This window comes from Coffea arabica, chromosome 2c (genome assembly GCF_036785885.1).
Source record: "Coffea arabica cultivar ET-39 chromosome 2c, Coffea Arabica ET-39 HiFi, whole genome shotgun sequence".
Classification (NCBI taxonomy): domain Eukaryota; kingdom Viridiplantae; phylum Streptophyta; class Magnoliopsida; order Gentianales; family Rubiaceae; genus Coffea; species Coffea arabica.
The window spans coordinates 76,333,828-76,352,878 of record NC_092312.1 but is presented as its reverse complement, the minus strand read 5'-3'; the positions used below and the strand labels follow the sequence as shown (position 1 = coordinate 76,352,878).

At 31.2% G+C, this 19,051-nt stretch overlaps 1 long non-coding RNA gene across 1 annotated transcript; it reads right to left on the bottom strand.

The window, feature by feature from the left end:
* Positions 1 to 5,266: 5,266 nt before the first annotated feature.
* Positions 5,267 to 11,009, bottom strand: LOC140035462 (uncharacterized). The gene is made up of 3 exons (XR_011839692.1): positions 10,559 to 11,009; positions 6,619 to 6,893; positions 5,267 to 5,707 (listed from the first exon to the last, which is right to left on the bottom strand). It is a non-coding gene; the product is annotated as an uncharacterized lncRNA (long non-coding RNA).
* Between the last annotated feature and the right edge of the window lie 8,042 nt (positions 11,010 to 19,051).

Below are 19,051 nucleotides of genomic sequence, written 5' to 3'. Positions count from 1 at the left end.
CATTGTATCAACGGCTCCTGCTCTTCCAGCAAGTACATGCGAACTTCGAAAATTCTGATTTTGTTCGCTAGATTGCATTTTTATCTTTCTGGTGGCCATTATTTTCTTTCTTTTGTACTGTTTTCTCATTTCTGGGGGACATCAACTTGTGCAGAACTGTATAGAGTCATATTGCTGGCAACTCTTACGTATAATCCCAGAGCATGTTTCCTTTCCTTGAATCTGTGTTTTTTCTATTCTAGTGAAGAGGGATCTCAGTACTTTGTTTTGTCATATATAAAATCTGAGTTGTATATCCATGTACACAAGTTCAAAGGGAAATTATCAAACGATCATTTGCCTTGATTCGTTAATTCTTCTCCATGTTAAGAAGAGCTAGTGCATGCAAAGCAAAGCAAATGTCTGATTTATTTGCGGTGATAAGCAAAGCTTGCAGGAGCGTGACATACATCCCTTTTAAGTAATTGACGCACTGGAGGAGTTTCTTGAGTTCGGGCTGCTCAACTGTCACAATCTACTGAAGAATGCGAAGAAAAGCGTCTTTCTAATTCTGTTTCGTTACTTCTCGAAAAATGATTTTTCCCATCATATATGAACTACGTGCCAGACTCCATAGCAGATTGTATGGATTGATGACCCTTAGTTACGTTCTAAAAGAAGAAAAATACAGTGAGGGAGTGGACTATAAGCAGATTCTGGAACAAAATCTCATGCCGCTGCATATTCATATGACCTTGTCCTGGTGGGCTTTTTTGGCATCCATTCAAGTTCCAAGACACATGCTGAGTTCCAAGACGCATGCTGTGTCCTATGGAAAAGGCCATTAACCACAAAAAAAAAAAAAAAAACTGCCTTAAAATTACTGTATTATTGTATGTGTTGATCCCTCTGGAATGTATTAAGCAGATAATAATGAAGCACTGCTCAACTTATAATGAACAGAACACCGATTTATTTTCAGAAAATGATGATATGTTAATGGATGCACTAAGATCCACCACCCATTTGATGGTCAAAATTTTGTCAGCTACCACAATTATTCGACAAAAAGAAACCAATGAAATCAAGATGCCAAACCACACGAAGGAACACTAACACGCTCTAGACTTCTCCTGAAAGCGACAAAATCAGCCTAATAAGAAGGGAAATCGTTTAAAACGTTCATTACATTTGGTTTTCTCGTCTTTTATTTTTAAAATGTTAATTTTACGTTCCTTATAAATTTAAAATAGCAAAATTTGGTCTCAATCTAAGTTTTCGACCAACTTTTTTGTCTGAAATTACAATGTAACCCACATACAATCATTCTTATGTATAAAAAAAAATCATTTTTCACATTTTTTGTGATAAAAATGAATATAAATTGGATCACATCTCGCCTTTTTTTTTTTAAGAAAAACGAATATGGTTTGAATCATATCTTATTTTTTTAGCGACAAAAATGAATGTGCATCAAATCATATTTAATTATAAATTGGATCTAACTTTTTGACCTTAAAAAATTAATCATGCGTGAATCACGCGATGAAATCAAGGTAAAAAGTGATTAAAAAATTAGAATGTGACTAAATTTTACCAACTTAGTTTTGTAAGGGATACAAAGTTATTATTTTAAGCAAAAGACCAAAAAATCATTTGCCAAAATGTAATGAATGTTTCGAACGATTTTCTCTAACGATTTCTAGAATTAACCGGAAATCCAGTTCCCTTTTAATGATGCTTTTTTTTGTTCTTTTTTTGGGTGTAAACATCCCTACCAAAATTTGCTTATTTAGATCATGTCCGAGTCACAGGTGCTCAATATAGCTTCGACGTACGTTATCTCAAAATTTGCAAGAAGCACTTATAATACATACATATCATAATGAATTTGAACGTACAAGTTCGTATGCATGCACTTGCCTTCTACAACAACCCGAATCGCATTATCCGTTAACTGTTCATTCTTTAGCATTGCTCACGACTCTTCTATTTGGTAGAAAATTTAACAACTAATGTAACGATTTGATGTATGTAAGGTAAAAAGGTGATAGGGAAATGTGTTCACGAAAAATATGGAAAATGGCTATCCAAACAAGGCCTAAATCTTTTGTTTTTTTCTTTTTTTGGTGCAAAAATTCATCCAACCAAATCAATCCCTCAAAATGTTAAGGACCAAAAAGTTTTGCGCCCTCGCTCGAAAACTTTTGGACCAATGAAACTTCTTTTAAGAACAATAATATGTAGAAGACCTGCCTGGTGACCTCAGAATAAATAACACTGTCCTTTTTTTTAAAAATGAAAAATTTATCATCACAATAAAATAAAAACAGAAATTAGAAAGACCAACGGGTAGACACTTGGCTTTTGTCACAGCCGTATGGTATAGTGATAGCACTAGTATTTGCATTCAGAGCCGATATCATTAAAACAAACAAGTTTGTCCGTAGATTAATTTGTAGCACTTGACCTGCTCTCTTATGGTATACCATACTAGTAGTAGTATATTTTGTTGTGTACGGGTGCCATTAGTAGAGCAAAAAACAGTAGTGAAAGCAGCCAGCCAAATACTAACGATTGTATCCACTATGAGGAGTTTTAATTATAAGAAAAATAAATATACCGTAGAGTTTACAGGTTTTACTGTATCATATGCCCCGTTGTATTGTATCATAATGCCAGGTTTTCAAATATAGTTACCACAGTTGCTTGTGCTACGAAGTATATTTACAAATTAGAGAGATGGTTTTGTTTGGACAGCAAATTATTTCAAATAATATTTTGTTTATATCGCAAACGCATTTTTCAACGCACTTTTTTATATTTTCAACCACGTTTTTATATCACATACAGCACGTCACAAAAAGCACCACAGTAATTATTGCAAATAATACTCTATTCAAACAACATTACTTGAAATGTAACCCCAAATGACAGACCTACAAATAAGCGACAAACCTTTGAAATTTAAAAAAAAAAAAAAAAAAAACTTTTTTTGATTGAACTTAAAAGCAGGTAGAAGTCAATGATAATCAAAGAATGGGTGACACAAAGACCACCAATAGCAGTAGCATGGATTTTCGGGGACAATCTAAATTAAATTCGACCACTAATCCAAAACAATGGGGCGGTATCGAATATCGATCACCAGTGTTGTTTATGCTGGAAAGAGCCGTATCCTTGCATTAAAAAAAAACCAACCGTTTGGCCCTCTCAATCCAGGCCGTGAATTGTTCATTAGTTGTCTCCTCAGTGTTATTCCACCCGCCAGTTTTTGGTTTCTCACGCAATATTACTGGCCGCCGTACACTCCATGAGGCCTTAATCCACAGCCGTGATTGGCCGACATAGACCAATCCCGTGATGTTTGAGTTCCAAAAAATCGTTTCCAATACGTTTCCACCAAGGAAAAGACATTACGAGACTGAAAAGTTAAATGCTAATTTACGTAATATAGTCCAAAAATCCTTTTTAAATACGTTTCCTCCAAAGAAAAGACGTTTCGAGATTGCAAAGTTAAATGCTAACTTGCGTCATACAGTCCTTAATGCTACATTCTGAAACCAGCCAATCCGCCTTGCCTTTGGGCTTCTAGGAATTGCCAACCCCCCTTTAGCGGTATAAATTAATCAAGCTACTTGTGTCGGTCTAGCGAGCAGCTCGATCAAACTTCGCTGTTGATCGAATTCGAGCCGAGTTGGAATTATTTGACGAGACACTTGAACGGACGGAGTTTGAATAGAAAAAAGAAATAAAAATTTGGAGTATTCTTCGAGTCTTATCGAGTAATATATTTATAATATAATTTTTAATTATTAATCATAAAATCATGAAATTCAGGACAAAAAAAGGTCGTGTTTGAAAACTTGATTGAACTCGAGATCAAATAAAGTAAAATAAACTAGAACTAAACTTTGAAGAACTCGAATTCAAGTATTTTACTTGACCCGTGAATAATTAATGCTCTCTCTTCTCTAGTCAACCCTTCGTTTACCCAATAAAGTAGTATGTGTGATGTTATCGATCCATGGCGTATGACCTTTATGCAGTTGAGAAACATGAGTACAGTTCATCGCTCAAAGGTCTCCTGCGCAGAATATAACATTGATCAAAAGAAGCTAATACCCAACACCGCCACCTCCCCCAACCAGGCCTCTTCCCCCAAAAAACAAAAAACCAAAAAAAAAAATTGAGAAGAACACCCCAAATACTATTTGGATTTGAAGTTTTTTCCGAATACTACAGTAACATGCATCAAAAACACCCCAAAAATACCACACCAAAAAAAATATTTAGAAAAAACTCCAAATCCAAACATACCGTAAATCTGTGTTAGTCTATAGACAACATCCAAATAATCCCGAAGTCAGAAAAGGCCAATGCATCAAACTTAAGGATTCAGTTACTGCAAAGTTGATTTTTGCTAGCAATAAACTTTTATTATATAGCATATATAACTGAAATCTTTTACAAGATAACATGACAACACAAATAGAAAACCACCAGAAGCTGTAGATTTCCACATCAGAAATTAAGGATTTTAAGCCAAGTGACCTCAAACTCTTAGAACTAATGGGATCCTTTCAAATTGAAGCAGTTGCATTAGCACTGAAAATAAACCTATCAGAAAGAGCCAGGAGAATAGAAGAGGAGGACTTGAACCAAGAGGCGTCACATTTGTAAACTGTAAGAATTCAAGATACATTGTAAGTTATGCCTAGCCTGGTCACCAGCCTCACTTCTGAAAAGCAAAAACCTCCGAGAGAAGTTCCATTAAACTAGATGTTCTACCAAACGTTAGTAAAAGCATATACATAACCTATAATAAGTAGTGCCCAGCAAGGACTGGCATCCTGTCAACTGACACCGCCTAAAGAGAATAATAAGTTTGAAAATTGGGTTCACATGCAAATCAAAATTGGTTGGAGCAAGTGGAAAACTCAATCAGTGCTGTCAATCTCCAGCTCCAACAGGTTAGCAATCTTACCTACCATCAGCGTTCAGTAATCACGTTCTACAATCGTTGGACCATACCAAACCCTCAATACTAGTAGAATTCTGCACCCCACGAAAACAGTCGTCCCGCAAATTATGGATTAAGGAAGAGCTTTTATTTGCACAAGAGATGAAATGGAGTATAATTGATATGCATGCACTCCATCCATGTTCCTGGTTTCTCTTTTGACTCGCAGAAACAAATAGCCTGTAGCTAAAAGTATTTCACCAATGGCATTGCGCTTAGCAAAGTTAGCCACAAAATATAATTGAATTTCAGGAAGTAACAATCTGACGCATGAAAATTCGTTTGCTAGTGAATATATCTGAAACTTGGCAAGCAAAATACTTTGAGAAGATTATCACATAAGATCATTAATTCCTTTCATCCCTTTATCTTTAAATCTACATACACGTAGATGGATGACAGTTACAAGGGGATTAAAGCCAAAAAAATGGAATACTGTAGAATGCTAACTTTGGTCACTCTGAAATATATTGCCAAACAGTTTCCTAGACAAAAGGTAGTTGCCTTAAACCTTATCCTGACTCTTGGGCCTTTAACCCAATGTGGATGACCATCAGTATCACCATCATTTCTCAGAAATATCATGTCCTTGCATACAGAAGATAGTTTGTACCCAACCAACACTGTATCATACAGCATAAGACAATCGCATCCCCTCCTCCTCGACAACGACAAGATTTGCCTTTCAGCCGCATTGTTTAAAGTCTAAATTCGTCAGAAATATATATCTCATATACCAGAAAACAGTTCAAAAAACAAAGCACTGGCATTCCATTATCAGCAACATTAAAACAAGAAATTAACCACTGAATCACTCTATTCATAACATGAAAAAAGCATTTTCTTGCAGATTAATATAAGTAGCATGTGAAACTAATCCAGCTTCAAAGTAACTCCAACTAACTAATCAAATGTTCATAAGGTCATGTGATAAACATACTTTCCTCAAGAAATGATCTAATCATCCATGACTTGCGTTTCAAGACAAAGTGACAAAAAATGCACTATAGATCGTATTGACAGTAAAAAAACAATCTTAAAACTAGTACATACCTGATACCACCCAAAAAAAAGGGCTTCTTTTGAATTTAATCAGGAAAATGCAGTAAAGTGAGAAATAAATAACTTCAAAAACGGCATTGCAAAATATAAAAACCTGTAAAGACAAAATTTTAAGTAATACAATTAGAGGATCAGCAATAAGGTTTGATCATTGCTGGAAAATTGATGGCAGCTGAAACGGGGTAAAAGCAAATAATGTAGGGCGAAGTCTAGGTTAGCATTCAATTCTAGAATGCAACCCACGCCTTTTATTACAACCCATTACACCAGTCTTATTTAAGCAATGGTGTAATATTGCTCTCGAAGAGGTAGCGAATGTTACATTGCAACAACTTGTACAAGAACAGGGGCCCTCTTCTTTCTTTCTTTCTTTTGATTTTCTTCCGTTCCTACTTTTACCCCATTACTACCATCAATTCATCCTGCTCATACCTTTTACTTATGCCATCACTTCCTTCACCGTTAAAGTAGACTATTATTTATTGAAAGAAACAAGGAACTAAAAGAAAACTGTGAAGGATTAATCGCAAGTTGTTAATTTACCAAGTAAATACCTTGTTCGTGTATGCATTGCTTTTATGGTACTGCATCCTTGTCCTTAGAAAAGGTTCGCCTTCTTTGGCGGAGGCAACAAAGCTTTTTTGTTCTTTCAGAGGTGTTTTAGCTCTCCTCCGGCGGAGACCGGTGGGTTCTGCTCCGCCATGTCCTTAGCTTCAGTGAATCGATTCTTGAAAGGCGGCGCCGCGGCGGTCTATGTTCTCTGTGCAACTGCACTAGGAGTAGGGCTGGTTATGGAGTTCAAGCATCCACGGCCCACGGGGAGTAAAAGCTTCATAAATGAAAATTTTGACAAAGAACAAAATAAATAAATTGTGCAAATGAGCAATATAGTTGTCGTCCAACGTTTTTTAGCTAACAAATTAGACTCCGCATCGTTAATTTTCAACTAGTCGATCGTTAAATTTTAATGCATTACATGAAATAATTTATGAAAAAAATTTTAAAAAATACACGCAAACGCACATTTATTTGCTGTTTCTACTTCTTTTCAAATTGCTCAAGGGAAATCTTTCAAATCCAACCATTCAACCAGAATAATTTTTTATTTCAATTGAAAGTTAATTAGTTTAAAAAAAAGCTGAAACATGTGGGGGAGGTTAACCAATTTGAAATTTCTATGAACAATTGAATAGGTGCTTATGTATTTTACAAATAAGCAATTCAAATTGACACCTGTTTGATAACCCAGTTCGGCACTTAAATTTAATAAAATCAGATATTAACATATTCAGATTGTTTGATAACCAAAAATTGAATATCTTAATTAATTAAGTGGCACTAAACTTTATAAGCAAAATTTATTCCCAAAATTAAATGATAAGTTATTACTTATCACTGAATGTGATATACATTTAAATATAATATATTTGATACTTAATAAATAATTTATATCAAACGCAACTTGAGTCTATATTGGGACTGATAATGAGAACCTAGTTGTGATTAAATGGTCAAGGATGGCATACAAGGTTTCCTTTTTCTCTTTTGGTGAATAGCTATTAAATGGAATATTGGTGTCGCGCTCCATTTTTTGCAATGAAAAATATAGTGTTTTCAAAATATGTGATTTTATTTTTAAAAAAAAAAGTAAAAAATGACCTAGAACAAGACTTTAAAGAATGTGACAGTTGGATCCAAAATTTAGTCTAAAAGTGTTTTTTAAGAAAAAGAGGAATCGCCACTTGGAATTGAATTTTTGTGTACCAAATCACCTTAAAAGTACTTCTAACAAAAATAAAGTAAAAATAAAATAAAATAAAACCCTTTTCGACAACTCCAAATCTTTGAAAACAATAGAAAATGAGTTCGAGAGTCACGATTAAAAAAAGGAAAGGCAAAAATTCGATTGACTCGAATCTAAGGCACCCTTTCAACTTAGTTTAAACTAATTGCGAGGTTTAGTCCAAAATTTTCCTAATCTAACACTTAAATTTATCACATTTGAATGTTTCCTACATAAATGCAAATCTAAATTTATAAAAAACATCGAGAGTGACAAAATATTCATTCAAGAGTTTAATTGATACCAATCGCATTAATTGCGAAGGCCAAAATAGTTTTTTGAAGGGATCACGAGTATGTGAATGATAAAATTTAAAAAAAAAAGTTAAATTATATATATATATATATATATATATATATATATATATATATATAGGTATAAGTGGCCAAAGAATAGGAAATGCAACATAAAAGGCATGGAAGGCAAAAACTCATGACATAATTTTTATACAGGAATTAATAGGGTATTTAAACTAAAAAATTATAATTACCCATATCCATGTTCAATGAATGATTCTTCTAATATAAACAAGCAAATGAATTAACTTATTTTACAATTTCTTAAATGGGATGCAATTCTAAATGATATGATTTACACATATAAAAGATAGAGGATAATATAATAGGAAATATCATGCAAATCAGAAAAGATCCTAAAAAAATAAAAATATGCATGAAAATGTAATGGATATCATATAAAAGATGAATCTAATGCGTAAACAATCTAAGGATCTAGCGTTGGATTAACCCATTTTTAAAAATCCTTACTAGCGTTGAACTAGCAAGTAAATGGAGAAAAAAGCCACAACTAGCATTGGACTAGTGTGGTGACGTCATGCATTAATAATACATAATAAAACAAATAAGACATAAATTAAAACAAATAAACACATAAGAGCACATAGCACGTAACACATAAACATAATATCTAGATGCAAAAATCCTAAGGAAAGCGGATAAAGCATATAACACATAAGCCACATAAACACACAACCTATCTATTACATTGGGGACCCTAACTACAGTCTAAAATGGGAAAATAAAATAAAACAAATCTAATTATCCTATCTATTACATTTTTAAAGTATTTAAATACCTCCCAAATAATTATAAAAATTAACTAAACAAATATAAGAAAATTTGAATGAACATTTGAATCAAATAAATAACAAAGCATGTAAAAAAATATATAAACACATCAGAGCACGTAATGAACATTTGAATAATAATAGGACTACCTTCCTTTTGAAATAGTGACTAAATGGAAGTCAAATTGACATATTTATACTCAAAATGAACAAAAGAATCATGGCACCAATTTAATTGAAAATAATAATAATGATAAAAATACTAAATTCACATTAATACGTCAAATGTAAAGAAATTCAAGAACATCTAAAAATTATAAGTTAAATATATTCAAAAGTAACATAATTAACTATAAAGAAAAGGAACAATCATAATAAAGAGAGTCAAAATTCACTAGGGACTAAATTGCAAAAATTGAAAAACTTTTAGGGTCAAAATATCATTTTTCTAAATTTTAGGGGTCAAAATTAAATAAAAGATAAGAATTTAAAGACCAAATTACAATTAAATTAAGGACTTAATTGAAAGAAATTTATAATGTTTTGAGCCGTAGTAAAACTACTCCAAAGATCAGGGGCTAAAGTGCGAATTTCTGTTTCTGATTTGGGCAGGAACAAGGCCATCGGGCCTCTTTTATTTTTTTTACTCGGGCCAAAAATTTCTAAGCCCAGCCGAAACCCAGGAGAAGTGAGCAGGCCAGCCCGTCTTTTTATCATTCAAGCCCAACCCTCCTACCCCAAACCGAAACACAAAAGGAATAAACCAAAACCCAACCAAAAAAAAACCACAAGCCCACCATAGAAAAAAAAATTAGCCCAAACCATTTTTTTTCTTCTTTTCTTTTCTTACCTTTATTTTCTTTCTTCTTCCTCCCCTTCCGTTTCTTCTTCTTCTTGCCTGGCCAGCTGAAGCTCCTCGCTACCGCCAGCCATGGCTGACATGGCGGCGCCGGCGATTTTTTCCCGATCACAAAATTTCACCAAAATACACCCCCTCACTCGATTTTTCGCGTAGAATCCATTTTTTAAGTTAGTTTTTACAAAAAATGACCCGAAGGTGGCCAAAATGCCAAAAAAAACCCAGTTTTTTATCCTTTTAAAACCCTTAAACCTTCACCAAAAATCATAAAAATTATGCCAAAACCCTCTTTCTAACTTCTACATTACAACTATAATCTTAGTTTGACAAGTAAACAATAACAAAATGATGCATCAAGTCAAAACAGCCCCCAAAATGAAGAAAATTATACTAATGCTCTTAAGGCTCAAAAACTCCAAAATTTTGGATAACCAAGCATTTGCTGGCTTTGTACTAGCTGTAATCATTCATTTTAACAACAAAAAAAATTTGCACAATAATAGGTACTTTAATTCGGTTTTTTATTTAGGCATTTTTTCAAACACCTAGCATGCATATACAAAAACTATTTCCTTTTTCTCAATCTAGCTCAAGCCATTTCCCAAATTTTGAACAACACAACAAACATCAATAAAAGACAGCAAAAGCCAGAAAATTAAACGATAAAATATGGGTTTGATATGGTTAATAAAGCTGGAAAAATACCTCAACTCAAGCAAGAGCTTCTTCGGTCAAAATTTTGAAGGAAATCCAACACCTCACACCCCAATTGCTTGTTGACTTCATTTCCTTCCTTCACCTTTCTTTGCTCCGAGAATAGGTGCATATGAGATTGAGAGAGCCAGAGATGGAGCCGAGAGAAGATTGAGGGAGTGTTTTGTGTCTTGTTAAAAGAAATGAGAGGGGGATTCGAGAGAGAGAGCCGAGAGATTGTATTGGGAGAAAAAGTAGAGAGTTCCTTTTTTTCCTCTTGTGGCTTGTCTGTTGAGAGAAAACAGAAAGCCGAGAGTGACTTGGGAGGAGGAAGAGTGCTTTTTGTTGTCTTCTCGTCTTGTCAGGGAGAGAGCCGAGAGCTGTATTTTTTGAGCGAGGAAGAGGGAGTTTGTGCGTTAGTTTTGCCAAAATGATGATTTTCTCACCTAATGAAAAGAAAGGTGGATGGAATAAAAATGATGGCTTTTTCCAAAAAAAGATGCATGGAGATTTCGAGTGCAAAAATGGATCAATAGTGTATTTGGTTAAAGAAAAATAATTAGGATGACTTTTTATTTCTTAATTTTCTTCTTTTTTTGCTATTTTGTTTTGTTTTTTCTTTCCTAAAACAAACCTGCAAAAATGAGAAAAATGCACATTAAAATGCAAAAAAATAAATAACTCATTAAATAGAAAAAATTTGAGAAAACATTAAAAATTAACAAAAATTTAGTGTATACAGTTGGTGCAAAAATTAAAATTTAATGGTTAAATAGTTGAAATTTAAGAATATAGACTAAATTAATTAAGTGTCACTAAAATTTCTACACAAAACTTACTTTAAAAAATAAGTGATAAGCTATTTACTTGTTACTAAATGTGATATGCAATCAAATGTATTATAGTTAATATTTAACAATTCAATAATTTAATAAATTCAAATTTCAGATTTTATATTTCATTTTTTAGACTTCTATTTTATCAAACACGCCCTAAAAGTTGTTGCAAGTTTTGGTAATATAATGTCTACTTTCCCAGAAAAGTATAAACCTTGCTTGCTGTTTTTTGAGGGTTAAGGCTCATGGATGAGAAGTAGGTATAGAGAGGGAGGTTGGAACAGAAAACACTCCTTATATTTACTTTTTTTTTTTATGCTTGCCATTAAAAAAAAAATCTAAAACTTAATGATTGAAATGATAATGACCCGTTTATCTTCATTTTTTCCCTCGCACTTTGTAAATTTCCTAATAGGTTACTCAAAATAATGCCTCAAAAAACATGTTGATACTGTATATGAGATATCATATACATTAGGTATCCCAAAGGAAAAAATAATCACATTTTATAGAATTATTACTAAAGATTTTTTTTTTTTGCAAAAAGCACACAAAAGCTTGAGGGGACAAAAAACTATTTAAATTTTTGAAAGACAACTTAAAAGCATAACATTTTAATAATAAAAATAGCATAGCAAACGTGTAATATATTTTATCTTTCTTGAAATAGAATTTGGCCAACACACACATAGAGACACATATATGCAACACCATCCTTATACTTTAAAAAAAAAAAAAACACAGATATCTTACAAATTTGACTAGAAAATTTTAGAAAATTGACCAATGTTTTGGCGCATCTTTGGAGCTGTTATTCCACTTTATATTATGCCTAATTGGGTTGCACAAATACTTACGGTACATACATTTATTTTAGAACAAAATGCTTTATTTGTCCTCAAATGTACAAATAATCCCCACTTAGTTCTCAATGTTAGTATTGCTTCATAAAAAACTAATAACATTAGCGTTTGGATGGGAGATTATTTGAAATAATTGCTGCAGTATTTTTTGTAATGTGATATATGTGAGATAAAAGATAATTGAGAAAATAAAAAACTATGTTGAAAATTGTAATTGTAATGTAAGCAAATAATTTTCTGCCATTATTTGGCTATATTGTGTACTTCATTATGTGTATTACTTGCACGTAGAGTATATTATGTACATCGCTGTGATCAAATATAACTGTTTAGCAAAATCGCATGCATTTTGTCTTAAACTGAAATGGCTTATTCTCTAAGGTAAATGATGGATACCTCACACGTTTTGTAGTGAAAAATAAAACGAAGACGACAAGGAAAGGCTTGAGATTTACAATTTATAACTGTGTATGAGATATATCATTTGCAGAACTTAATTTGTTAATTTATATCAAGACAATAATATTTCACATTTACAATGTAGTTGCTTATAACTAAATTCACATCACGTTATAGAACCTTTTTTCTTTTATTTCTGTTTCAGTTTTTTCTCTCCATATTGTGACTGCAAGGAATACATCCAACATTTGTATGCTATGCCAAATTATTCTCACCAATATAGCATGCAAGAGCAAAGTTTTTAAGGCTAGAATGATGAGTGAACTTAATAAATTTGCCTATTTTTGGGTTGATTGATTTAATCGACCAAGCTGTTTGTTTAGTAATTAATACTGAATCATATAAAGGGAAAAAATACATTTTTTCTTAGGACGAGGCACTTACTACCTTTAGGTGTTTCAATCTACCGTATTTGATCAGTTTTACAAATGAGTTTAAATCGATTTAATCGAATTTCACCGTTTTCATAAATTAGGTGAACTGACGCCATGACCAGTTCTAAATGCAATTGCAATTTAACCAATACGATATGAGTTTAAATTACTTAGACAAGAATAATCATTCCCATAAACTCTCCGTGCATAGTATCAGTGCTTCTACAAATGATGTCAATGCATCCTAAACAATAATATTCTATGCAGTTTGCAAAAACGAGAATATTAAAGTCAATGGTTTTTGTTTGTGGATATTGATAGAGTATTTCCTACACATTTGGACTTTGGACGGATTCCAACTAAGCGATTCAAGCTCAACTAGTAATCTATATCTATATGCGATTCAAGCTCAACTGGTAATCTAGATCTATGTGTATTGCAGAAAGAGTTTTTAGCAGAGAAATCCTCTCAATGGCTTCCAAATTTCTCATTCTTTTTTCTAGATTTTTGTATTTATTTTAATACATAAAAAGTAGTGGATTATAACCAACCCTATCACCAATTAAATTTAAAATTTAAAACATTCTCGCTATCTACTTCATAAACCGTTTATAGTTTGTTATTTATACTTTAATTCCTTTTTACTCCTTAATTAAAGACAAATGCTCATTCGTATGCTATTTTAATACAATGTTATATTTTTATAACTAAGAAATATTTATCACCAAACTAACCCCATAACCACCCCTATAAATGAGTTTTGCAAATTACAATCACGTTTCAAAAAAATCACAAATGTGCAACTAAATGTAAAGTTGATGGGGTAAAGTGCAGCTAAATGACTGGCATAAAATCTACGATTGGATTCAAAAAAGCATAGGCCTCGGGCAATTTTCCGAAGAAAAAACTACTCGAATAAATGACAGAATTAAGACAGATCCAGATCAAACTAAAAATATTAAGCATAACAGACTTTTTTTTTCTTGGAGATAATTGCATTTTGATTGAGTTGTTGATATAAGTAAGGAAAATAACTAAGGAAAAGGAGAACAATTAAGGTAGATAAAAAATCCTTCTTTTGAACCCACCCAATCAAAAATCCTCCAATTCTCAAAAGAGAATAGAAGAAATCATACTTTCATACAATATCTTAATAGAATTATATCTAATGATCAATAAATTAAGTTGAAGTCTATATCTACACGTATCAAAATCCTAGTAATAATTTATTTTATTGTAGAGATATTTCGATTGGGGTTGACAAACAACCATTATTCTTTATATTAGTGTTGAATAAAAATCTAAATGGGGCGTGGCCAAGCGGTAAGGCATCGGGTTTTGGTCCCACTATTCGGAGGGGCTTACTATATTTAACCCTAAAAAAAATCCCAAGAACGGAACAAGTAGTGGGTTATAAATTTTTGTATTTATTTTAATACATAAAAAGTAGTGGGTTATAACCAACCCTATCACCAGTCAAATTTAAAATTTAAAACTTTCCCATAATCTACATCATAAATCGTTAAATATATTTATACTTTAAATCCTTTTTATACTTTTGTATTTATTTATACTTTAAATCCTTTTTACTACTTAATTAAAGACAACTATTTATTCACGTGCTATTTTAATACAATTTTAATTCGCACGTTACCGTAACTTGCGATGTCAATTAGGACTGTTTAGCACATTTTTTTTTTTTGCAAGGAACTAGGGCACTATAAAGCTTATCTAGGCAAAATTTACCTCATCGGGGATTTGAGTATCAAGTTATTGAATACACTACAAATCCTATAATAATGTTCACATTTTCCCCATGTTTCTTGATCATCGAATAAGGAAATTATAAAAACTAACGAAAGAGTAAGAAAAACATTAAAAAAGGAAAATGCATTATTGGCGCAACAAACGGCTTTTATAACTTAAAATGGTTGACGCATGGTTGCAAACACAATGATTGGAAATATTAGCATCTTAAAATGAATATGAAGAAAATAAAAAAAATATGTAACAAATTCAGCAATTTTTTAAGTGCATTTTTGTCCAAATTTAATTATGTTATTCATAGTTATAGTTCAACTTTACGAGGAGTATGCATACGTGATTATTCCCTTTTACATATCACTTCAGGAAGCGAAAAGACGTTTCAGCTCAGATTATGAAGACACCAATCCCTCCTGTAAAACAATATAACCAAGTAAAACTTTTTTCATTTTAGTTAAAGATTAAATCGTTGCCTGGTGTTTATATCTTCTGCACCCATAACTGCAATATTTAGTTTTCAAAACTTTCAAACGTATATTCTTATGTAACATATATTTTCAACGATAGTTAAGAATATGTCATTGAAGTCTGAGCATGAACATTAATGAATAGTTTCTGTCCGGATAAAAAATCAATGAAATATATTTTTACATCTATATGTATTGCACGAGAGGTAGGGAATGGTAACATTTGATGCTTGCTGTGCTTTTAGTATTTCTTTAGATATTTTTTATTGGAGCTTTGTTCAAAATTTTAATATATGTTAAGGGTTTAGATAAGGTACATAAATACAATATAGATTAGCTACTAAAATAGTACTTTTTAAAATTTTAACCTTTTTCCATGTAACTAATATAACTAATTCATTTCCAATGCACGGAATAAAAGAAATATATTAGTTAACCTTCATAATTTATTTTTTAACCTTTCAAATTTAATTTTGTCAAAAATATATACCCCGACAATAATATACGAAAACAAACTATTAGCCACGTACATATTAATGGTTTTAGCCATGTATTTCAAATTACTACATATACCAAAATATATTTATATATGGATTATTGTATTAACTGTGAGTGTTAACAACAATTCTATTGGTACTAAATTTTTATTTGATTAGAATACAATTGTATATCTGGCCATTGATGTTATTTCTTCTTTAAATATTGTATTTCTTTGGTTAACAATTCTCATACAATGTATCACATCATTACATTTAAAACGAATACAAAAACTATTGATTGTTAGTTTAATATATATTTTAATGCATTTCTAGATCAAAGAAATGAAAATTCTACCTCTTCTTAAGTTCAACAGCCATCGATATCACCCGTAATCCAACGTGATCATGGTAAATATAAAGTTTCTTATATCGTCAAACTTGTTTTGGAATTACATTTTTTGCTGCATTATCTTGCTAAATCAAATGTTTACATGACATAAATATTGGATGAAATACATAATAACTCAGCAATTATTAAAGTTCCCCTCACACCAACATTGCCATGTGATGGCCATAACCATGGTAAGATCTAGGTTTCTCACTTATTTTTAACACACAATTAACCATTACCATTGCAATTTCAACTCTATTAATATAACTTATACACCTTATTTTTATATTTACTGTTCATGATATAATGTTTATGAATTATTAAAATTATGCAAACTCATCTGAAGAATTTGTTTCTGCTACGCAAGACGTTGTGCCTGTTAACATAGTTACAGTTGAACAAATTGGTACGCACAACGTTGTGCCTGCTAACATGGTTACAGCAGAACAAATTGGTAATATTCTCATACCTTTCTCATGTAATTATATTTAATATTTTTTAAAATATGATCTTAAGTACACAAATTAAGGGTGCTCATGGATCAAATAATCAATTCATTTATAATTTAGCTAACCATACCCTTCCTCAATTCAAATGGTTACTTAGTGACCGATTAATCTATAACACAGGGTCAGATTTACAAGGTAATATATCCTTCTTCCAACAAAGAGAAAAAGAAAACATTTATATTGACAAATCCAAAAAAATAGTTTTAAATTGAATAATTTTATTTAATTTTACAACTCTACAAAATTATTAATATGAAATAGACTTGCAAATCAAAAATTACAAAATTTATCAAATTAATAATATCATTTAATCATACAAATCTAAAAAATCATTAATATAAAATAGACTTGCAAAACATAAATTATAATATTTTTCAAATCAATAATATTGTTTAATTTTATAACTCTAAAATATCCTGAATACAAAATAGACTTGCAAATCGAACAATACAACATTTCCGAATCAATAATATTATTTAATCTTACAACTTTAAAAAATCACGAATACAAAAGAATAATAACACATCAAAATACCGAATATTTAAAAGATTTGTTCTTATTTTGTCCATTTGTTGCTACCTATCATTTTTTTTTTTAATAACGATGGTAGGTTGCTTCACTAATTTTGAATTTCGCACGTACTTCATTCTCAGGACAATGGTGATAAATTGTTTAGCCAACGAATCAATTCATGCAAAGATCGTGCATTTTCATTTGTAGTACGCAATCCACAAAATTCAACAGAATTAATTAAATTATCAATTTTGAATTTCGTACTAAAAGTTGATTGGTGTGAGAAGTGTTTGGACCTTCATGCAAGATTATCAAATCGAATGTATAATATTTGTAAATATTTCATTTTAACAACATTTAATTACATTCATTTTGTCAGAATCAAGCGCTTACCATTGCACCAAAATCTATAGTTTTTAGCGAAGACGTAACTTTATTTCCTTAACCACAATGGCAGCACAAAACACCGTACCACGTTCAGCCAGCATGAGGGGCTGCACCCCTGGATGCCACGGGTTGGGCGGTTAGTCCCTTCGAACCGGAATTTGAAGGATGTTGTTGATTAGGCCAACACATTTTTATTCATATATCATGAATTTTTTAATATAAATTTCTATTATTTTTTCAGAATTTATCTTTCGAGAAAAGGCAGTTTTTGAATGATATACACAGTCCATCATATTTCAAACTATTGTTAGACAGATATTACATTTTAATTGTATTGGTACAATTTTTTAACCTTTTTTAATTCACCATTTTATTTTCATTTTTTCAATAATGTCAGCACCGTGCGTAGCATGGATATTCACACTAGTTTACATGTATTGCAGAAGGGTTTTTAACAAATACCCTCTCAATGACTTTCAAATTTCTAATTTTTTTTTCAAATTTTTTGTATTTATTTTAATACATAAAAAGTAGTGGGTTATAACCTACCTTATCACCAATCAAATTTAAAATTTAAAACATTCTCATTATCTATTTCATAAACCGTTTATAGTTTGTTATTTATATTTTAAATTTTTTTTACTCTTTAATTAAAGATAAATACTCATTTGTATGCTATTTTAATACAATATTACATTTTTATAATTAAGAAATATTTGTCACTACATTAACCCTATAACCACCCCTATAAATGAGTTTTGCAAATTACAATCACGTTTCAAAAAAATTACAAATGTGTAACTAAATATAAAGTTGATTAGGTAAAGTGCAGCTAAATGTAAAGTTAAGGGGTTTACTATATTTAACTCTAAAAAAAAATTCAAGAACGTAACAAGTAGTGGGTTATAGATTTTTCTATTTATTTTAATACATAAAAAGTAGTGGATTATAACCAACTCTATCACAAGTCAAATTTAAAATTTAAAACTTTCCTATAATCTATTTCATAAACCGTTTATAGTTTGTTATTTATATTTCAAATTCTTTTTACTCCTTAATTAAAAACAAATGCTCATTCACATGCTATTTTAATTCGCAAGCATACAACATGATCAAGAAATAGCAAAACTAATTAAAACTAGATTTTGACAAAAAAAAATTAGGCTTAGATGGCACTGGCACGTTGCTGTAACTTGCGATGTCAATTAGGACTATTCAGTGTTTTTTTTTTTTTTTTTTTTTTGCAAAGAGTTAGGACACTGTAAAGTTTATTTTAACAAACTTTGTCTCATCAGTAATTTGAGTATCAAGTTATTGAATATACTACAAATCCTATAATATCAGTCTGTTACCAAAAAATAATATTTTACTATCATGTGATATTTGCGTACGAAATTTCAGAGATAAATCAAATGCTTTTACTTATATTCTATATAATTTGAATAGTTTTTTAGCGAATATAA